The 20,675-nt window shown below is 38.5% G+C and overlaps 14 non-coding genes across 14 annotated transcripts; all 14 read right to left on the minus strand.

Moving 5' to 3' along the window:
* Positions 1 to 726: 726 nt before the first annotated feature.
* On the minus strand, positions 727 to 798 carry TRNAD-GUC (transfer RNA aspartic acid (anticodon GUC)). The gene has a single exon. It is a non-coding gene; the product is annotated as a tRNA-Asp (tRNA).
* Positions 799 to 2,164: 1,366 nt separating this feature from the next.
* On the minus strand, positions 2,165 to 2,236 carry TRNAD-GUC (transfer RNA aspartic acid (anticodon GUC)). Its single transcript has one exon. It is a non-coding gene; the product is annotated as a tRNA-Asp (tRNA).
* Positions 2,237 to 3,609: 1,373 nt separating this feature from the next.
* TRNAD-GUC (transfer RNA aspartic acid (anticodon GUC)) lies at positions 3,610 to 3,681 on the minus strand. The gene has a single exon. It is a non-coding gene; the product is annotated as a tRNA-Asp (tRNA).
* A 1,366-nt stretch (positions 3,682 to 5,047) lies between these two features.
* On the minus strand, positions 5,048 to 5,119 carry TRNAD-GUC (transfer RNA aspartic acid (anticodon GUC)). The gene has a single exon. It is a non-coding gene; the product is annotated as a tRNA-Asp (tRNA).
* Positions 5,120 to 6,485: 1,366 nt separating this feature from the next.
* On the minus strand, positions 6,486 to 6,557 carry TRNAD-GUC (transfer RNA aspartic acid (anticodon GUC)). Its single transcript has one exon. It is a non-coding gene; the product is annotated as a tRNA-Asp (tRNA).
* Positions 6,558 to 7,929: 1,372 nt separating this feature from the next.
* On the minus strand, positions 7,930 to 8,001 carry TRNAD-GUC (transfer RNA aspartic acid (anticodon GUC)). Its single transcript has one exon. It is a non-coding gene; the product is annotated as a tRNA-Asp (tRNA).
* A 1,366-nt stretch (positions 8,002 to 9,367) lies between these two features.
* Positions 9,368 to 9,439, minus strand: TRNAD-GUC (transfer RNA aspartic acid (anticodon GUC)). The gene has a single exon. It is a non-coding gene; the product is annotated as a tRNA-Asp (tRNA).
* A 1,366-nt stretch (positions 9,440 to 10,805) lies between these two features.
* Positions 10,806 to 10,877, minus strand: TRNAD-GUC (transfer RNA aspartic acid (anticodon GUC)). Its single transcript has one exon. It is a non-coding gene; the product is annotated as a tRNA-Asp (tRNA).
* A 1,372-nt stretch (positions 10,878 to 12,249) lies between these two features.
* Positions 12,250 to 12,321, minus strand: TRNAD-GUC (transfer RNA aspartic acid (anticodon GUC)). Its single transcript has one exon. It is a non-coding gene; the product is annotated as a tRNA-Asp (tRNA).
* A 1,366-nt stretch (positions 12,322 to 13,687) lies between these two features.
* Positions 13,688 to 13,759, minus strand: TRNAD-GUC (transfer RNA aspartic acid (anticodon GUC)). The gene has a single exon. It is a non-coding gene; the product is annotated as a tRNA-Asp (tRNA).
* A 1,372-nt stretch (positions 13,760 to 15,131) lies between these two features.
* On the minus strand, positions 15,132 to 15,203 carry TRNAD-GUC (transfer RNA aspartic acid (anticodon GUC)). Its single transcript has one exon. It is a non-coding gene; the product is annotated as a tRNA-Asp (tRNA).
* Positions 15,204 to 16,569: 1,366 nt separating this feature from the next.
* Positions 16,570 to 16,641, minus strand: TRNAD-GUC (transfer RNA aspartic acid (anticodon GUC)). Its single transcript has one exon. It is a non-coding gene; the product is annotated as a tRNA-Asp (tRNA).
* A 1,372-nt stretch (positions 16,642 to 18,013) lies between these two features.
* TRNAD-GUC (transfer RNA aspartic acid (anticodon GUC)) lies at positions 18,014 to 18,085 on the minus strand. Its single transcript has one exon. It is a non-coding gene; the product is annotated as a tRNA-Asp (tRNA).
* A 1,373-nt stretch (positions 18,086 to 19,458) lies between these two features.
* Positions 19,459 to 19,530, minus strand: TRNAD-GUC (transfer RNA aspartic acid (anticodon GUC)). The gene has a single exon. It is a non-coding gene; the product is annotated as a tRNA-Asp (tRNA).
* Positions 19,531 to 20,675: the final 1,145 nt, after the last annotated feature.

Here is a 20,675-nt window from a genome sequence, read left to right on the forward strand (position 1 = left end):
AATTCACAAAAACATTGAGAAATATCCAAAACCAGTCTCTAAAACACTTTATTGCCATCCAAAACATGTTACAACTAAGAAACTGCTGAATAAGAAGAAACCTACTTCAGACATAGACCTACTTGTGAAGGTGACCTTTAAGGAGCCATTCCCAGCCCGTACAGTGATCAAACCCCCAATTTTGGTTTTATTAACACCACGATTTGACCAACTGAGCTAACCGGCCATGTTTGTAGGATTAACCAATACAGGAAGGACTGGAAACATGCGCAAATGCAACCATTCTGTTTTTGTGGGATGAATTTTTCCCACATGTGGTGATTCTTGGTGGTACAGAGGCGGCAAAAAAAATCTTTACATTTGTGCAGTAAAAAAAAACTTTACGTGTAAAATCCGCATCATGATTTCACTTCTTAAAAGTGCACACAATGAAGGAGATAATCAAAAACTATATAATAGCAAAGCTGGCTTAGTAAAATGTAAATATCAATACTAATTAATTAAAATACTAATTGTAACGAAATATCCACAATAAAACACTTGAACGTTAAGATTTTGTGGTTTCGTTGAAGTTGTAAAGATTTTTTTTGCCGGCACTGTAGATGCCTCTGTAATGAGTGACAATCAAACAATAAAATATAAACAGCTTGTGAATAAAAATATATTGTTGGAAGAATTAAGTTTTCGTTCCAGAGTTCCAGAGTCCAGAGTAAGAATATAATAAATCTCCCCGTCAGGGAATCGAACCCTGGTCTCCCGCGTGACAGGCGGGGATACTTGCCACTATACTAACGAGGATTGGTTGCGTCTTGTCCTCTGACACCACATGACTAGAAAGTAAACATGAGGTATGTGAGTGATGATGTGAACCACTGTGGGCTCTGCTCATTTTCCATTTTTGCGCTTTCATTTGTGCAAAAAGCCATAACTTTCTTTATTTTTCTGTAGATGTAGCCGCATGAGGGCTTGCTTTCTACAAGACAAGTTGTAGCTTTGAATTACACTAGCCATTTTACCATATCATGTACTATCATGTACATATATATATATGTCATTGTGATATATACAAAACCAACCACTAAAGCACTCCAGATAAATCAAAAAACCTTAGCGGAAACCCTTCAGTGCCGTCTTGTCATCCGACCCGTTCGCTCATTCCACTTGAAAAGAAGTATGAAATTAGTTATGTTCCATATGTCCCAAGAGATTGACCTTTTCTCTTTCCTCCTCAGAAACCTCACATCAGACCTGTCGCTGTCTGTAAGGCAATTTGCTGGTGAGGAAACCCTCCCACAGCTTAGTTAGTAAATGGAAGACCCAACTCACTGGACTTGGTTAAGGCGTTGGACTCGAAATCCAATGGGGTTTTCCCGCACAGGTTCAAATCCTGTTCACAGCGATGTATTTTATACAGAGAGAGTCAAGTTCTTTCAGAAAAAATTCACAAAAACATTGAGAAATATCCAAAACCAGTCTCTAAAACACTTTATTGCCATCCAAAACATGTTGCAACTAAGAAACTGCTGAATAAGAAGAAACCTACTTCAGACATAGACCTACTTGTGAAGGTGACCTTTAAGGAGCCATTCCCAGCCCGTACAGGGATCAAACCCCCAATTTTGGTTTTATTAACACCACGATTTGACCAACTGAGCTAACCGGCCATGTTTGTAGGATTAACCAATACAGGAAGGACTGGAAACATGCGCAAATGCAACCATTCTGTTTTTGTGGGATGAATTTTTCCCACATGTGGTGATTCTTGGTGGTACAGTGGCGGCAAAAAAAATCTTTACATTTGTGCAGTAAAAAAAAACTTTACGTGTAAAATCCGCATCATGATTTCACTTCTTAAAAGTGCACACAATGAAGGAGATAATCAAAAACTATATAATAGCAAAGCTGGCTTAGTAAAATGTAAATATCAATACTAATTAATTAAAATACTAATTGTAACGAAATATCCACAATAAAACACTTGAACGTTAAGATTTTGTGGTTTCGTTGAAGTTGTAAAGATTTTTTTTGCCGGCACTGTAGATGCCTCTGTAATGAGTGACAATCAAACAATAAAATATAAACAGCTTGTGAATAAAAATATATTGTTGGAAGAATTAAGTTTTCGTTCCAGAGTTCCAGAGTCCAGAGTAAGAATATAATAAATCTCCCCGTCAGGGAATCGAACCCTGGTCTCCCGCGTGACAGGCGGGGATACTTGCCACTATACTAACGAGGATTGGTTGCGTCTTGTCCTCTGACACCACATGACTAGAAAGTAAACATGAGGTATGTGAGTGATGATGTGAACCACTGTGGGCTCTGCTCATTTTCCATTTTTGCGCTTTCATTTGTGCAAAAAGCCATAACTTTCTTTATTTTTCTGTAGATGTAGCCGCATGAGGGCTTGCTTTCTACAAGACAAGTTGTAGCTTTGAATTACACTAGCCATTTTACCATATCATGTACTATCATGTACATATATATATATGTCATTGTGATATATACAAAACCAACCACTAAAGCACTCCAGATAAATCAAAAAACCTTAGCGGAAACCCTTCAGTGCCGTCTTGTCATCCGACCCGTTCGCTCATTCCACTTGAAAAGAAGTATGAAATTAGTTATGTTCCATATGTCCCAAGAGATTGACCTTTTCTCTTTCCTCCTCAGAAACCTCACATCAGACCTGTCGCTGTCTGTAAGGCAATTTGCTGGTGAGGAAACCCTCCCACAGCTTAGTTAGTAAATGGAAGACCCAACTCACTGGACTTGGTTAAGGCGTTGGACTCGAAATCCAATGGGGTTTTCCCGCACAGGTTCAAATCCTGTTCACAGCGATGTATTTTATACAGAGAGAGTCAAGTTCTTTCAGAAAAAATTCACAAAAACATTGAGAAATATCCAAAACCAGTCTCTAAAACACTTTATTGCCATCCAAAACATGTTACAACTAAGAAACTGCTGAATAAGAAGAAACCTACTTCAGACATAGACCTACTTGTGAAGGTGACCTTTAAGGAGCCATTCCCAGCCCGTACAGGGATCAAACCCCCAATTTTGGTTTTATTAACACCACGATTTGACCAACTGAGCTAACCGGCCATGTTTGTAGGATTAACCAATACAGGAAGGACTGGAAACATGCGCAAATGCAACCATTCTGTTTTTGTGGGATGAATTTTTCCCACATGTGGTGATTCTTGGTGGTACAGAGGCGGCAAAAAAAATCTTTACATTTGTGCAGTAAAAAAAAACTTTACGTGTAAAATCCGCATCATGATTTCACTTCTTAAAAGTGCACACAATGAAGGAGATAATCAAAAACTATATAATAGCAAAGCTGGCTTAGTAAAATGTAAATATCAATACTAATTAATTAAAATACTAATTGTAACGAAATATCCACAATAAAACACTTGAACGTTAAGATTTTGTGGTTTCGTTGAAGTTGTAAAGATTTTTTTTGCCGGCACTGTAGATGCCTCTGTAATGAGTGACAATCAAACAATAAAATATAAACAGCTTGTGAATAAAAATATATTGTTGGAAGAATTAAGTTTTCGTTCCAGAGTTCCAGAGTCCAGAGTCCAGAGTAAGAATATAATAAATCTCCCCGTCAGGGAATCGAACCCTGGTCTCCCGCGTGACAGGCGGGGATACTTGCCACTATACTAACGAGGATTGGTTGCGTCTTGTCCTCTGACACCACATGACTAGAAAGTAAACATGAGGTATGTGAGTGATGATGTGAACCACTGTGGGCTCTGCTCATTTTCCATTTTTGCGCTTTCATTTGTGCAAAAAGCCATAACTTTCTTTATTTTTCTGTAGATGTAGCCGCATGAGGGCTTGCTTTCTACAAGACAAGTTGTAGCTTTGAATTACACTAGCCATTTTACCATATCATGTACTATCATGTACATATATATATATGTCATTGTGATATATACAAAAGCAACCACTAAAGCACTCCAGATAAATCAAAAAACCTTAGCGGAAACCCTTCAGTGCCGTCTTGTCATCCGACCCGTTCGCTCATTCCACTTGAAAAGAAGTATGAAATTAGTTATGTTCCATATGTCCCAAGAGATTGACCTTTTCTCTTTCCTCCTCAGAAACCTCACATCAGACCTGTCGCTGTCTGTAAGGCAATTTGCTGGTGAGGAAACCCTCCCACAGCTTAGTTAGTAAATGGAAGACCCAACTCACTGGACTTGGTTAAGGCGTTGGACTCGAAATCCAATGGGGTTTTCCCGCACAGGTTCAAATCCTGTTCACAGCGATGTATTTTATACAGAGAGAGTCAAGTTCTTTCAGAAAAAATTCACAAAAACATTGAGAAATATCCAAAACCAGTCTCTAAAACACTTTATTGCCATCCAAAACATGTTACAACTAAGAAACTGCTGAATAAGAAGAAACCTACTTCAGACATAGACCTACTTGTGAAGGTGACCTTTAAGGAGCCATTCCCAGCCCGTACAGGGATCAAACCCCCAATTTTGGTTTTATTAACACCACGATTTGACCAACTGAGCTAACCGGCCATGTTTGTAGGATTAACCAATACAGGAAGGACTGGAAACATGCGCAAATGCAACCATTCTGTTTTTGTGGGATGAATTTTTCCCACATGTGGTGATTCTTGGTGGTACAGAGGCGGCAAAAAAAATCTTTACATTTGTGCAGTAAAAAAAAACTTTACGTGTAAAATCCGCATCATGATTTCACTTCTTAAAAGTGCACACAATGAAGGAGATAATCAAAAACTATATAATAGCAAAGCTGGCTTAGTAAAATGTAAATATCAATACTAATTAATTAAAATACTAATTGTAACGAAATATCCACAATAAAACACTTGAACGTTAAGATTTTGTGGTTTCGTTGAAGTTGTAAAGATTTTTTTTGCCGGCACTGTAGATGCCTCTGTAATGAGTGACAATCAAACAATAAAATATAAACAGCTTGTGAATAAAAATATATTGTTGGAAGAATTAAGTTTTCGTTCCAGAGTTCCAGAGTCCAGAGTAAGAATATAATAAATCTCCCCGTCAGGGAATCGAACCCTGGTCTCCCGCGTGACAGGCGGGGATACTTGCCACTATACTAACGAGGATTGGTTGCGTCTTGTCCTCTGACACCACATGACTAGAAAGTAAACATGAGGTATGTGAGTGATGATGTGAACCACTGTGGGCTCTGCTCATTTTCCATTTTTGCGCTTTCATTTGTGCAAAAAGCCATAACTTTCTTTATTTTTCTGTAGATGTAGCCGCATGAGGGCTTGCTTTCTACAAGACAAGTTGTAGCTTTGAATTACACTAGCCATTTTACCATATCATGTACTATCATGTACATATATATATATGTCATTGTGATATATACAAAACCAACCACTAAAGCACTCCAGATAAATCAAAAAACCTTAGCGGAAACCCTTCAGTGCCGTCTTGTCATCCGACCCGTTCGCTCATTCCACTTGAAAAGAAGTATGAAATTAGTTATGTTCCATATGTCCCAAGAGATTGACCTTTTCTCTTTCCTCCTCAGAAACCTCACATCAGACCTGTCGCTGTCTGTAAGGCAATTTGCTGGTGAGGAAACCCTCCCACAGCTTAGTTAGTAAATGGAAGACCCAACTCACTGGACTTGGTTAAGGCGTTGGACTCGAAATCCAATGGGGTTTTCCCGCACAGGTTCAAATCCTGTTCACAGCGATGTATTTTATACAGAGAGAGTCAAGTTCTTTCAGAAAAAATTCACAAAAACATTGAGAAATATCCAAAACCAGTCTCTAAAACACTTTATTGCCATCCAAAACATGTTACAACTAAGAAACTGCTGAATAAGAAGAAACCTACTTCAGACATAGACCTACTTGTGAAGGTGACCTTTAAGGAGCCATTCCCAGCCCGTACAGGGATCAAACCCCCAATTTTGGTTTTATTAACACCACGATTTGACCAACTGAGCTAACCGGCCATGTTTGTAGGATTAACCAATACAGGAAGGACTGGAAACATGCGCAAATGCAACCATTCTGTTTTTGTGGGATGAATTTTTCCCACATGTGGTGATTCTTGGTGGTACAGAGGCGGCAAAAAAAATCTTTACATTTGTGCAGTAAAAAAAAACTTTACGTGTAAAATCCGCATCATGATTTCACTTCTTAAAAGTGCACACAATGAAGGAGATAATCAAAAACTATATAATAGCAAAGCTGGCTTAGTAAAATGTAAATATCAATACTAATTAATTAAAATACTAATTGTAACGAAATATCCACAATAAAACACTTGAACGTTAAGATTTTGTGGTTTCGTTGAAGTTGTAAAGATTTTTTTTGCCGGCACTGTAGATGCCTCTGTAATGAGTGACAATCAAACAATAAAATATAAACAGCTTGTGAATAAAAATATATTGTTGGAAGAATTAAGTTTTCGTTCCAGAGTTCCAGAGTCCAGAGTAAGAATATAATAAATCTCCCCGTCAGGGAATCGAACCCTGGTCTCCCGCGTGACAGGCGGGGATACTTGCCACTATACTAACGAGGATTGGTTGCGTCTTGTCCTCTGACACCACATGACTAGAAAGTAAACATGAGGTATGTGAGTGATGATGTGAACCACTGTGGGCTCTGCTCATTTTCCATTTTTGCGCTTTCATTTGTGCAAAAAGCCATAACTTTCTTTATTTTTCTGTAGATGTAGCCGCATGAGGGCTTGCTTTCTACAAGACAAGTTGTAGCTTTGAATTACACTAGCCATTTTACCATATCATGTACTATCATGTACATATATATATATGTCATTGTGATATATACAAAACCAACCACTAAAGCACTCCAGATAAATCAAAAAACCTTAGCGGAAACCCTTCAGTGCCGTCTTGTCATCCGACCCGTTCGCTCATTCCACTTGAAAAGAAGTATGAAATTAGTTATGTTCCATATGTCCCAAGAGATTGACCTTTTCTCTTTCCTCCTCAGAAACCTCACATCAGACCTGTCGCTGTCTGTAAGGCAATTTGCTGGTGAGGAAACCCTCCCACAGCTTAGTTAGTAAATGGAAGACCCAACTCACTGGACTTGGTTAAGGCGTTGGACTCGAAATCCAATGGGGTTTTCCCGCACAGGTTCAAATCCTGTTCACAGCGATGTATTTTATACAGAGAGAGTCAAGTTCTTTCAGAAAAAATTCACAAAAACATTGAGAAATATCCAAAACCAGTCTCTAAAACACTTTATTGCCATCCAAAACATGTTGCAACTAAGAAACTGCTGAATAAGAAGAAACCTACTTCAGACATAGACCTACTTGTGAAGGTGACCTTTAAGGAGCCATTCCCAGCCCGTACAGGGATCAAACCCCCAATTTTGGTTTTATTAACACCACGATTTGACCAACTGAGCTAACCGGCCATGTTTGTAGGATTAACCAATACAGGAAGGACTGGAAACATGCGCAAATGCAACCATTCTGTTTTTGTGGGATGAATTTTTCCCACATGTGGTGATTCTTGGTGGTACAGTGGCGGCAAAAAAAATCTTTACATTTGTGCAGTAAAAAAAACTTTACGTGTAAAATCCGCATCATGATTTCACTTCTTAAAAGTGCACACAATGAAGGAGATAATCAAAAACTATATAATAGCAAAGCTGGCTTAGTAAAATGTAAATATCAATACTAATTAATTAAAATACTAATTGTAACGAAATATCCACAATAAAACACTTGAACGTTAAGATTTTGTGGTTTCGTTGAAGTTGTAAAGATTTTTTTTGCCGGCACTGTAGATGCCTCTGTAATGAGTGACAATCAAACAATAAAATATAAACAGCTTGTGAATAAAAATATATTGTTGGAAGAATTAAGTTTTCGTTCCAGAGTTCCAGAGTCCAGAGTCCAGAGTAAGAATATAATAAATCTCCCCGTCAGGGAATCGAACCCTGGTCTCCCGCGTGACAGGCGGGGATACTTGCCACTATACTAACGAGGATTGGTTGCGTCTTGTCCTCTGACACCACATGACTAGAAAGTAAACATGAGGTATGTGAGTGATGATGTGAACCACTGTGGGCTCTGCTCATTTTCCATTTTTGCGCTTTCATTTGTGCAAAAAGCCATAACTTTCTTTATTTTTCTGTAGATGTAGCCGCATGAGGGCTTGCTTTCTACAAGACAAGTTGTAGCTTTGAATTACACTAGCCATTTTACCATATCATGTACTATCATGTACATATATATATATGTCATTGTGATATATACAAAACCAACCACTAAAGCACTCCAGATAAATCAAAAAACCTTAGCGGAAACCCTTCAGTGCCGTCTTGTCATCCGACCCGTTCGCTCATTCCACTTGAAAAGAAGTATGAAATTAGTTATGTTCCATATGTCCCAAGAGATTGACCTTTTCTCTTTCCTCCTCAGAAACCTCACATCAGACCTGTCGCTGTCTGTAAGGCAATTTGCTGGTGAGGAAACCCTCCCACAGCTTAGTTAGTAAATGGAAGACCCAACTCACTGGACTTGGTTAAGGCGTTGGACTCGAAATCCAATGGGGTTTTCCCGCACAGGTTCAAATCCTGTTCACAGCGATGTATTTTATACAGAGAGAGTCAAGTTCTTTCAGAAAAAATTCACAAAAACATTGAGAAATATCCAAAACCAGTCTCTAAAACACTTTATTGCCATCCAAAACATGTTACAACTAAGAAACTGCTGAATAAGAAGAAACCTACTTCAGACATAGACCTACTTGTGAAGGTGACCTTTAAGGAGCCATTCCCAGCCCGTACAGGGATCAAACCCCCAATTTTGGTTTTATTAACACCACGATTTGACCAACTGAGCTAACCGGCCATGTTTGTAGGATTAACCAATACAGGAAGGACTGGAAACATGCGCAAATGCAACCATTCTGTTTTTGTGGGATGAATTTTTCCCACATGTGGTGATTCTTGGTGGTACAGAGGCGGCAAAAAAAATCTTTACATTTGTGCAGTAAAAAAAAACTTTACGTGTAAAATCCGCATCATGATTTCACTTCTTAAAAGTGCACACAATGAAGGAGATAATCAAAAACTATATAATAGCAAAGCTGGCTTAGTAAAATGTAAATATCAATACTAATTAATTAAAATACTAATTGTAACGAAATATCCACAATAAAACACTTGAACGTTAAGATTTTGTGGTTTCGTTGAAGTTGTAAAGATTTTTTTTGCCGGCACTGTAGATGCCTCTGTAATGAGTGACAATCAAACAATAAAATATAAACAGCTTGTGAATAAAAATATATTGTTGGAAGAATTAAGTTTTCGTTCCAGAGTTCCAGAGTCCAGAGTAAGAATATAATAAATCTCCCCGTCAGGGAATCGAACCCTGGTCTCCCGCGTGACAGGCGGGGATACTTGCCACTATACTAACGAGGATTGGTTGCGTCTTGTCCTCTGACACCACATGACTAGAAAGTAAACATGAGGTATGTGAGTGATGATGTGAACCACTGTGGGCTCTGCTCATTTTCCATTTTTGCGCTTTCATTTGTGCAAAAAGCCATAACTTTCTTTATTTTTCTGTAGATGTAGCCGCATGAGGGCTTGCTTTCTACAAGACAAGTTGTAGCTTTGAATTACACTAGCCATTTTACCATATCATGTACTATCATGTACATATATATATATGTCATTGTGATATATACAAAACCAACCACTAAAGCACTCCAGATAAATCAAAAAACCTTAGCGGAAACCCTTCAGTGCCGTCTTGTCATCCGACCCGTTCGCTCATTCCACTTGAAAAGAAGTATGAAATTAGTTATGTTCCATATGTCCCAAGAGATTGACCTTTTCTCTTTCCTCCTCAGAAACCTCACATCAGACCTGTCGCTGTCTGTAAGGCAATTTGCTGGTGAGGAAACCCTCCCACAGCTTAGTTAGTAAATGGAAGACCCAACTCACTGGACTTGGTTAAGGCGTTGGACTCGAAATCCAATGGGGTTTTCCCGCACAGGTTCAAATCCTGTTCACAGCGATGTATTTTATACAGAGAGAGTCAAGTTCTTTCAGAAAAAATTCACAAAAACATTGAGAAATATCCAAAACCAGTCTCTAAAACACTTTATTGCCATCCAAAACATGTTACAACTAAGAAACTGCTGAATAAGAAGAAACCTACTTCAGACATAGACCTACTTGTGAAGGTGACCTTTAAGGAGCCATTCCCAGCCCGTACAGGGATCAAACCCCCAATTTTGGTTTTATTAACACCACGATTTGACCAACTGAGCTAACCGGCCATGTTTGTAGGATTAACCAATACAGGAAGGACTGGAAACATGCGCAAATGCAACCATTCTGTTTTTGTGGGATGAATTTTTCCCACATGTGGTGATTCTTGGTGGTACAGAGGCGGCAAAAAAAATCTTTACATTTGTGCAGTAAAAAAAAACTTTACGTGTAAAATCCGCATCATGATTTCACTTCTTAAAAGTGCACACAATGAAGGAGATAATCAAAAACTATATAATAGCAAAGCTGGCTTAGTAAAATGTAAATATCAATACTAATTAATTAAAATACTAATTGTAACGAAATATCCACAATAAAACACTTGAACGTTAAGATTTTGTGGTTTCGTTGAAGTTGTAAAGATTTTTTTTGCCGGCACTGTAGATGCCTCTGTAATGAGTGACAATCAAACAATAAAATATAAACAGCTTGTGAATAAAAATATATTGTTGGAAGAATTAAGTTTTCGTTCCAGAGTTCCAGAGTCCAGAGTAAGAATATAATAAATCTCCCCGTCAGGGAATCGAACCCTGGTCTCCCGCGTGACAGGCGGGGATACTTGCCACTATACTAACGAGGATTGGTTGCGTCTTGTCCTCTGACACCACATGACTAGAAAGTAAACATGAGGTATGTGAGTGATGATGTGAACCACTGTGGGCTCTGCTCATTTTCCATTTTTGCGCTTTCATTTGTGCAAAAAGCCATAACTTTCTTTATTTTTCTGTAGATGTAGCCGCATGAGGGCTTGCTTTCTACAAGACAAGTTGTAGCTTTGAATTACACTAGCCATTTTACCATATCATGTACTATCATGTACATATATATATATGTCATTGTGATATATACAAAACCAACCACTAAAGCACTCCAGATAAATCAAAAAACCTTAGCGGAAACCCTTCAGTGCCGTCTTGTCATCCGACCCGTTCGCTCATTCCACTTGAAAAGAAGTATGAAATTAGTTATGTTCCATATGTCCCAAGAGATTGACCTTTTCTCTTTCCTCCTCAGAAACCTCACATCAGACCTGTCGCTGTCTGTAAGGCAATTTGCTGGTGAGGAAACCCTCCCACAGCTTAGTTAGTAAATGGAAGACCCAACTCACTGGACTTGGTTAAGGCGTTGGACTCGAAATCCAATGGGGTTTTCCCGCACAGGTTCAAATCCTGTTCACAGCGATGTATTTTATACAGAGAGAGTCAAGTTCTTTCAGAAAAAATTCACAAAAACATTGAGAAATATCCAAAACCAGTCTCTAAAACACTTTATTGCCATCCAAAACATGTTGCAACTAAGAAACTGCTGAATAAGAAGAAACCTACTTCAGACATAGACCTACTTGTGAAGGTGACCTTTAAGGAGCCATTCCCAGCCCGTACAGGGATCAAACCCCCAATTTTGGTTTTATTAACACCACGATTTGACCAACTGAGCTAACCGGCCATGTTTGTAGGATTAACCAATACAGGAAGGACTGGAAACATGCGCAAATGCAACCATTCTGTTTTTGTGGGATGAATTTTTCCCACATGTGGTGATTCTTGGTGGTACAGTGGCGGCAAAAAAAATCTTTACATTTGTGCAGTAAAAAAAACTTTACGTGTAAAATCCGCATCATGATTTCACTTCTTAAAAGTGCACACAATGAAGGAGATAATCAAAAACTATATAATAGCAAAGCTGGCTTAGTAAAATGTAAATATCAATACTAATTAATTAAAATACTAATTGTAACGAAATATCCACAATAAAACACTTGAACGTTAAGATTTTGTGGTTTCGTTGAAGTTGTAAAGATTTTTTTTGCCGGCACTGTAGATGCCTCTGTAATGAGTGACAATCAAACAATAAAATATAAACAGCTTGTGAATAAAAATATATTGTTGGAAGAACTAAGTTTTCGTTCCAGAGTTCCAGAGTCCAGAGTCCAGAGTAAGAATATAATAAATCTCCCCGTCAGGGAATCGAACCCTGGTCTCCCGCGTGACAGGCGGGGATACTTGCCACTATACTAACGAGGATTGGTTGCGTCTTGTCCTCTGACACCACATGACTAGAAAGTAAACATGAGGTATGTGAGTGATGATGTGAACCACTGTGGGCTCTGCTCATTTTCCATTTTTGCGCTTTCATTTGTGCAAAAAGCCATAACTTTCTTTATTTTTCTGTAGATGTAGCCGCATGAGGGCTTGCTTTCTACAAGACAAGTTGTAGCTTTGAATTACACTAGCCATTTTACCATATCATGTACTATCATGTACATATATATATATGTCATTGTGATATATACAAAACCAACCACTAAAGCACTCCAGATAAATCAAAAAACCTTAGCGGAAACCCTTCAGTGCCGTCTTGTCATCCGACCCGTTCGCTCATTCCACTTGAAAAGAAGTATGAAATTAGTTATGTTCCATATGTCCCAAGAGATTGACCTTTTCTCTTTCCTCCTCAGAAACCTCACATCAGACCTGTCGCTGTCTGTAAGGCAATTTGCTGGTGAGGAAACCCTCCCACAGCTTAGTTAGTAAATGGAAGACCCAACTCACTGGACTTGGTTAAGGCGTTGGACTCGAAATCCAATGGGGTTTTCCCGCACAGGTTCAAAACCTGTTCACAGCGATGTATTTTATACAGAGAGAGTCAAGTTCTTTCAGAAAAAATTCACAAAAACATTGAGAAATATCCAAAACCAGTCTCTAAAACACTTTATTGCCATCCAAAACATGTTGCAACTAAGAAACTGCTGAATAAGAAGAAACCTACTTCAGACATAGACCTACTTGTGAAGGTGACCTTTAAGGAGCCATTCCCAGCCCGTACAGGGATCAAACCCCCAATTTTGGTTTTATTAACACCACGATTTGACCAACTGAGCTAACCGGCCATGTTTGTAGGATTAACCAATACAGGAAGGACTGGAAACATGCGCAAATGCAACCATTCTGTTTTTGTGGGATGAATTTTTCCCACATGTGGTGATTCTTGGTGGTACAGAGGCGGCAAAAAAAATCTTTACATTTGTGCAGTAAAAAAAAACTTTACGTGTAATATCCGCATCATGATTTCACTTCTTAAAAGTGCACACAATGAAGGAGATAATCAAAAACTATATAATAGCAAAGCTGGCTTAGTAAAATGTAAATATCAATACTAATTAATTAAAATACTAATTGTAACGAAATATCCACAATAAAACACTTGAACGTTAAGATTTTGTGGTTTCGTTGAAGTTGTAAAGATTTTTTTTGCCGGCACTGTAGATGCCTCTGTAATGAGTGACAATCAAACAATAAAATATAAACAGCTTGTGAATAAAAATATATTGTTGGAAGAATTAAGTTTTCATTCCAGAGTTCCAGAGTCCAGAGTAAGAATATAATAAATCTCCCCGTCAGGGAATCGAACCCTGGTCTCCCGCGTGACAGGCGGGGATACTTGCCACTATACTAACGAGGATTGGTTGCGTCTTGTCCTCTGACACCACATGACTAGAAAGTAAACATGAGGTATGTGAGTGATGATGTGAACCACTGTGGGCTCTGCTCATTTTCCATTTTTGCGCTTTCATTTGTGCAAAAAGCCATAACTTTCTTTATTTTTCTGTAGATGTAGCCGCATGAGGGCTTGCTTTCTACAAGACAAGTTGTAGCTTTGAATTACACTAGCCATTTTACCATATCATGTACTATCATGTACATATATATATATGTCATTGTGATATATACAAAACCAACCACTAAAGCACTCCAGATAAATCAAAAAACCTTAGCGGAAACCCTTCAGTGCCGTCTTGTCATCCGACCCGTTCGCTCATTCCACTTGAAAAGAAGTATGAAATTAGTTATGTTCCATATGTCCCAAGAGATTGACCTTTTCTCTTTCCTCCTCAGAAACCTCACATCAGACCTGTCGCTGTCTGTAAGGCAATTTGCTGGTGAGGAAACCCTCCCACAGCTTAGTTAGTAAATGGAAGACCCAACTCACTGGACTTGGTTAAGGCGTTGGACTCGAAATCCAATGGGGTTTTCCCGCACAGGTTCAAATCCTGTTCACAGCGATGTATTTTATACAGAGAGAGTCAAGTTCTTTCAGAAAAAATTCACAAAAACATTGAGAAATATCCAAAACCAGTCTCTAAAACACTTTATTGCCATCCAAAACATGTTGCAACTAAGAAACTGCTGAATAAGAAGAAACCTACTTCAGACATAGACCTACTTGTGAAGGTGACCTTTAAGGAGCCATTCCCAGCCCGTACAGGGATCAAACCCCCAATTTTGGTTTTATTAACACCACGATTTGACCAACTGAGCTAACCGGCCATGTTTGTAGGATTAACCAATACAGGAAGGACTGGAAACATGCGCAAATGCAACCATTCTGTTTTTGTGGGATGAATTTTTCCCACATGTGGTGATTCTTGGTGGTACAGTGGCGGCAAAAAAAATCTTTACATTTGTGCAGTAAAAAAAACTTTACGTGTAATATCCGCATCATGATTTCACTTCTTAAAAGTTCACACAATGAAGGAGATAATCAAAAACTATATAATAGCAAAGCTGGCTTAGTAAAATGTAAATATCAATACTAATTAATTAAAATACTAATTGTAACGAAATATCCACAATAAAACACTTGAACGTTAAGATTTTGTGGTTTCGTTGAAGTTGTAAAGATTTTTTTTGCCGGCACTGTAGATGCCTCTGTAATGAGTGACAATCAAACAATAAAATATAAACAGCTTGTGAATAAAAATATATTGTTGGAAGAATTAAGTTTTCGTTCCAGAGTTCCAGAGTCCAGAGTCCAGAGTAAGAATATAATAAATCTCCCCGTCAGGGAATCGAACCCTGGTCTCCCGCGTGACAGGCGGGGATACTTGCCACTATACTAACGAGGATTGGTTGCGTCTTGTCCTCTGACACCACATGACTAGAAAGTAAACATGAGGTATGTGAGTGATGATGTGAACCACTGTGGGCTCTGCTCATTTTCCATTTTTGCGCTTTCATTTGTGCAAAAAGCCATAACTTTCTTTATTTTTCTGTAGATGTAGCCGCATGAGGGCTTGCTTTCTACAAGACAAGTTGTAGCTTTGAATTACACTAGCCATTTTACCATATCATGTACTATCATGTACATATATATATATGTCATTGTGATATATACAAAACCAACCACTAAAGCACTCCAGATAAATCAAAAAACCTTAGCGGAAACCCTTCAGTGCCGTCTTGTCATCCGACCCGTTCGCTCATTCCACTTGAAAAGAAGTATGAAATTAGTTATGTTCCATATGTCCCAAGAGATTGACCTTTTCTCTTTCCTCCTCAGAAACCTCACATCAGACCTGTCGCTGTCTGTAAGGCAATTTGCTGGTGAGGAAACCCTCCCACAGCTTAGTTAGTAAATGGAAGACCCAACTCACTGGACTTGGTTAAGGCGTTGGACTCGAAATCCAATGGGGTTTTCCCGCACAGGTTCAAAACCTGTTCACAGCGATGTATTTTATACAGAGAGAGTCAAGTTCTTTCAGAAAAAATTCACAAAAACATTGAGAAATATCCAAAACCAGTCTCTAAAACACTTTATTGCCATCCAAAACATGTTGCAACTAAGAAACTGCTGAATAAGAAGAAACCTACTTCAGACATAGACCTACTTGTGAAGGTGACCTTTAAGGAGCCATTCCCAGCCCGTACAGGGATCAAACCCCCAATTTTGGTTTTATTAACACCACGATTTGACCAACTGAGCTAACCGGCCATGTTTGTAGGATTAACCAATACAGGAAGGACTGGAAACATGCGCAAATGCAACCATTCTGTTTTTGTGGGATGAATTTTTCCCACATGTGGTGATTCTTGGTGGTACAGAGGCGGCAAAAAAAATCTTTACATTTGTGCAGTAAAAAAAAACTTTACGTGTAATATCCGCATCATGATTTCACTTCTTAAAAGTGCACACAATGAAGGAGATAATCAAAAACTATATAATAGCAAAGCTGGCTTAGTAAAATGTAAATATCAATACTAATTAATTAAAATACTAATTGTAACGAAATATCCACAATAAAACACTTGAACGTTAAGATTTTGTGGTTTCGTTGAAGTTGTAAAGATTTTTTTTGCCGGCACTGTAGATGCCTCTGTAATGAGTGACAATCAAACAATAAAATATAAACAGCTTGTGAATAAAAATATATTGTTGGAAGAATTAAGTTTTCATTCCAGAGTTCCAGAGTCCAGAGTAAGAATATAATAAATCTCCCCGTCAGGGAATCGAACCCTGGTCTCCCGCGTGACAGGCGGGGATACTTGCCACTATACTAACGAGGATTGGTTGCGTCTTGTCCTCTGACACCACATGACTAGAAAGTAAACATGAGGTATGTGAGTGATGATGTGAACCACTGTGGGCTCTGCTCATTTTCCATTTTTGCGCTTTCATTTGTGCAAAAAGCCATAACTTTCTTTATTTTTCTGTAGATGTAGCCGCATGAGGGCTTGCTTTCTACAAGACAAGTTGTAGCTTTGAATTACACTAGCCATTTTACCATATCATGTACTATCATGTACATATATATATATGTCATTGTGATATATACAAAACCAACCACTAAAGCACTCCAGATAAATCAAAAAACCTTAGCGGAAACCCTTCAGTGCCGTCTTGTCATCCGACCCGTTCGCTCATTCCACTTGAAAAGAAGTATGAAATTAGTTATGTTCCATATGTCCCAAGAGATTGACCTTTTCTCTTTCCTCCTCAGAAACCTCACATCAGACCTGTCGCTGTCTGTAAGGCAATTTGCTGGTGAGGAAACCCTCCCACAGCTTAGTTAGTAAATGGAAGACCCAACTCACTGGACTTGGTTAAGGCGTTGGACTCGAAATCCAATGGGGTTTTCCCGCACAGGTTCAAATCCTGTTCACAGCGATGTATTTTATACAGAGAGAGTCAAGTTCTTTCAGAAAAAATTCACAAAAACATTGAGAAATATCCAAAACCAGTCTCTAAAACACTTTATTGCCATCCAAAACATGTTGCAACTAAGAAACTGCTGAATAAGAAGAAACCTACTTCAGACATAGACCTACTTGTGAAGGTGACCTTTAAGGAGCCATTCCCAGCCCGTACAGGGATCAAACCCCCAATTTTGGTTTTATTAACACCACGATTTGACCAACTGAGCTAACCGGCCATGTTTGTAGGATTAACCAATACAGGAAGGACTGGAAACATGCGCAAATGCAACCATTCTGTTTTTGTGGGATGAATTTTTCCCACATGTGGTGATTCTTGGTGGTACAGTGGCGGCAAAAAAAATCTTTACATTTGTGCAGTAAAAAAAACTTTACGTGTAATATCCGCATCATGATTTCACTTCTTAAAAGTTCACACAATGAAGGAGATAATCAAAAACTATATAATAGCAAAGCTGGCTTAGTAAAATGTAAATATCAATACTAATTAATTAAAATACTAATTGTAACGAAATATCCACAATAAAACACTTGAACGTTAAGATTTTGTGGTTTCGTTGAAGTTGTAAAGATTTTTTTTGCCGGCACTGTAGATGCCTCTGTAATGAGTGACAATCAAACAATAAAATATAAACAGCTTGTGAATAAAAATATATTGTTGGAAGAATTAAGTTTTCGTTCCAGAGTTCCAGAGTCCAGAGTCCAGAGTAAGAATATAATAAATCTCCCCGTCAGGGAATCGAACCCTGGTCTCCCGCGTGACAGGCGGGGATACTTGCCACTATACTAACGAGGATTGGTTGCGTCTTGTCCTCTGACACCACATGACTAGAAAGTAAACATGAGGTATGTGAGTGATGATGTGAACCACTGTGGGCTCTGCTCATTTTCCATTTTTGCGCTTTCATTTGTGCAAAAAGCCATAACTTTCTTTATTTTTCTGTAGATGTAGCCGCATGAGGGCTTGCTTTCTACAAGACAAGTTGTAGCTTTGAATTACACTAGCCATTTTACCATATCATGTACTATCATGTACATATATATATATGTCATTGTGATATATACAAAACCAACCACTAAAGCACTCCAGATAAATCAAAAAACCTTAGCGGAAACCCTTCAGTGCCGTCTTGTCATCCGACCCGTTCGCTCATTCCACTTGAAAAGAAGTATGAAATTAGTTATGTTCCATATGTCCCAAGAGATTGACCTTTTCTCTTTCCTCCTCAGAAACCTCACATCAGACCTGTCGCTGTCTGTAAGGCAATTTGCTGGTGAGGAAACCCTCCCACAGCTTAGTTAGTAAATGGAAGACCCAACTCACTGGACTTGGTTAAGGCGTTGGACTCGAAATCCAATGGGGTTTTCCCGCACAGGTTCAAATCCTGTTCACAGCGATGTATTTTATACAGAGAGAGTCAAGTTCTTTCAGAAAAAATTCACAAAAACATTGAGAAATATCCAAAACCAGTCTCTAAAACACTTTATTGCCATCCAAAACATGTTGCAACTAAGAAACTGCTGAATAAGAAGAAACCTACTTCAGACATAGACCTACTTGTGAAGGTGACCTTTAAGGAGCCATTCCCAGCCCGTACAGGGATCAAACCCCCAATTTTGGTTTTATTAACACCACGATTTGACCAACTGAGCTAACCGGCCATGTTTGTAGGATTAACCAATACAGGAAGGACTGGAAACATGCGCAAATGCAACCATTCTGTTTTTGTGGGATGAATTTTTCCCACATGTGGTGATTCTTGGTGGTACAGTGGCGGCAAAAAAAATCTTTACATTTGTGCAGTAAAAAAAAACTTTACGTGTAAAATCCGCATCATGATTTCACTTCTTAAAAGTGCACACAATGAAGGAGATAATCAAAAACTATATAATAGCAAAGCTGGCTTAGTAAAATGTAAATATCAATACTAATTAATTAAAATACTAATTGTAACGAAATATCCACAATAAAACACTTGAACGTTAAGATTTTGTGGTTTCGTTGAAGTTGTAAAGATTTTTTTTGCCGGCACTGTAGATGCCTCTGTAATGAGTGACAATCAAACAATAAAATATAAACAGCTTGTGAATAAAAATATATTGTTGGAAGAATTAAGTTTTCGTTCCAGAGTTCCAGAGTCCAGAGTCCAGAGTAAGAATATAATAAATCTCCCCGTCAGGGAATCGAACCCTGGTCTCCCGCGTGACAGGCAGGGATACTTGCCACTATACTAACGAGGATTGGTTGCGTCTTGTCCTCTGACACCACATGACTAGAAAGTAAACATGAGGTATGTGAGTGATGATGTGAACCACTGTGGGCTCTGCTCATTTTCCATTTTTGCGCTTTCATTTGTGCAAAAAGCCATAACTTTCTTTATTTTTCTGTAGATGTAGCCGCATGAGGGCTTGCTTTCTACAAGACAAGTTGTAGCTTTGAATTACACTAGCCATTTTACCATATCATGTACTATCATGTACATATATATATATGTCATTGTGATATATACAAAACCAACCACTAAAGCACTCCAGATAAATCAAAAAACCTTAGCGGAAACCCTTCAGTGCCGTCTTGTCATCCGACCCGTTCGCTCATTCCACTTGAAAAGAAGTATGAAATTAGTTATGTTCCATATGTCCCAAGAGATTGACCTTTTCTCTTTCCTCCTCAGAAACCTCACATCAGACCTGTCGCTGTCTGTAAGGCAATTTGCTGGTGAGGAAACCCTCCCACAGCTTAGTTAGTAAATGGAAGACCCAACTCACTGGACTTGGTTAAGGCGTTGGACTCGAAATCCAATGGGGTTTTCCCGCACAGGTTCAAATCCTGTTCACAGCGATGTATTTTATACAGAGAGAGTCAAGTTCTTTCAGAAAAAATTCACAAAAACATTGAGAAATATCCAAAACCAGTCTCTAAAACACTTTATTGCCATCCAAAACATGTTGCAACTAAGAAACTGCTGAATAAGAAGAAACCTACTTCAGACATAGACCTACTTGTGAAGGTGACCTTTAAGGAGCCATTCCCAGCCCGTACAGGGATCAAACCCCCAATTTTGGTTTTATTAACACCACGATTTGACCAACTGAGCTAACCGGCCATGTTTGTAGGATTAACCAATACAGGAAGGACTGGAAACATGCGCAAATGCAACCATTCTGTTTTTGTGGGATGAATTTTTCCCACATGTGGTGATTCTTGGTGGTACAGTGGCGGCAAAAAAAATCTTTACATTTGTGCAGTAAAAAAAACTTTACGTGTAATATCCGCATCATGATTTCACTTCTTAAAAGTTCACACAATGAAGGAGATAATCAAAAACTATATAATAGCAAAGCTGGCTTAGTAAAATGTAAATATCAATACTAATTAATTAAAA

This window comes from Phyllobates terribilis, unplaced genomic scaffold (genome assembly GCF_046119375.1).
Source record: "Phyllobates terribilis strain yellow unplaced genomic scaffold, ASM4611937v1 Scaffold_11__3_contigs__length_659146591, whole genome shotgun sequence".
Taxonomy (NCBI): domain Eukaryota; kingdom Metazoa; phylum Chordata; class Amphibia; order Anura; family Dendrobatidae; genus Phyllobates; species Phyllobates terribilis.